The following is a 1,979-nucleotide window of genomic DNA, read 5'->3' as shown; positions in this document are numbered from 1 at the left end:
TCCACGATGCTCCCAGGTATATAAGCGATGCTCCCATCCTCCTCCCTTCACCAACCTTAGCAAGAGAGAAACCAAGCAAAGGCCACCGAAGCTGTTGCGGGAATCAATCACCCGTCTCTAACTGGTCATGGACAAGATGCTCGTATTCTTTATCCTGAGCGCGTCGCCGGGCGATAACAACCACGGCACTCGCGGCAGCTGGGCGAGGCTTTCCTGTCGGGGCATGCAGCGGGCCGAGAAGCGGCCGGAGGCTGAGCAGCAGCACCAGCAGCAGCTTGGAAATAGGAAACCGCAGTCACAGTCGCAGCTTCCGCCTCCGCGGGAGGAGACGCGGCAGCCGCGGTTCGCGCCGGAGTTCTACGGGATTGACTGCTTCGAGGCCATCGTCTGGCGTCAGTGAACTCCATTACTGCAAGACGCTCGGTTGATCCGGGGTGGGGGTGTGTAATTCTTGATTGTTTCTTTGTTCGACGAAGATGCGTTGCGTGTGTGTCGATTGTTCGAGTTACATGTATATAATGTTGGAGCAAATGCCCTTGCCCCAGCTCACCGCACCTCTCTCTCTCTCTCTCTCTCTGCACACGTCTGTCTGGCTCAAAGGAGGACTCGGAAGTTATCTAGCGCACGAACGGCAACCTTTTCCTTTGAGCACGAACTATGTAAAACAAAGGTTTTTAGGGAACTGGCTCAACCTTCTACGGGTGGCCTATCACATATATATATATAATGGTGTCACACAATTCCTATACCAATATGTTATGTATTACACAATAAGGCTACAATACGAAGTCTAACATCCTCCCTCAATCTCAACTCGCTCTTGAAGCATCTAGGAGGTTGAGATTACGCCTACAGACCTCAAACATGGGAGAAGGTAGAGGCTTGGTGAAGATGTCTTCAAGTTGATCTTTTGAAGAGATAAACCTGACTTGTAGTAGCTTCTGTGCGACACATTCCCTCACAAAATGATAGTCAATCACAATGTGTTTAGTCCGTGCATGGAACACCGGGTTTGATGAAAGAAACGTAGCATCGATGTTGTCACACCAGAGGACCGACGAGTATGGCTGAGCAACTCCTAGCTCTCGAAGTAGGGACTCAATCCATATAAGTTCAGCAGTCGCATTGGCAACTGACTTGTACTCAGCCTCTGTGCTGCTGCGGGAAACAGTGGCTTGCTTGCATGCACTCCAGGCGATCAGATTAGGCCCCAAGAATGCTGTATGTCCCCCCTAGATCGCCTGTCATCTGGACACCCAGCCCAGTCCGCATCTGAGAATGCAGAAAGAACTCCAGAGAAACTGGGGCGCAGATGAAGACAAAGGAGACAGTGAGACGCACATAGCGCAATATGCACTCCACAGCAGACCAGTGCACGTCAGTAGGTGCATGAAGATACTACCACACCCAGTTAACCGCAAAGGAGAGATCAGGACGGGTGAACGTCAGATACTGCAGGCCACCAACAATACTCTTGTACTCGGTAGCATCCTCATAAGATAGAAGAGTACCATAGCAGTTAAATTATGAGCGACTTCAATACCCAGGAAGAATGAAGCTGTCCCAAATCTTTAACTGCAAAATCATGACCAAGCATAGTCACAAGAGCATCAGCAGCCATCGGAGAGGAGCTAACAGGGACAATATCATCCACATACACAAGGAGGTACATGGTCACACTCGGTCGCTGAAACAAGAACAGTGAAGTATCAGCCGTCGAAGGAATGAATCCATGAGTGTGTAAAGTTGAAGCCAGGAGAGCATGCCATGAACGAGGCGCCTGTTTCATTCCATAGAGAGCCTTCGTCAGATGACAGAGGTGATAAGGCTGAGTGTGATCAACAAATCCAGATGGCTGCCTCATGTAAACCTCCTCTTAAAGCAGTCCATGTAGAAAGGCGTTCTGCACGTCAAGCTGGCGGAGATACCATCCACGAGAAACTGCCAGAGACAGAAGAAGTCGAATAGTGGTAGGCTTG

The sequence above is a fragment of the Triticum aestivum genome, chromosome 4A, assembly GCF_018294505.1.
Source record: "Triticum aestivum cultivar Chinese Spring chromosome 4A, IWGSC CS RefSeq v2.1, whole genome shotgun sequence".
In the NCBI taxonomy this organism is placed as follows: Eukaryota; Viridiplantae; Streptophyta; class Magnoliopsida; order Poales; family Poaceae; genus Triticum; species Triticum aestivum.
This window is presented reverse-complemented; position numbering follows the sequence as displayed.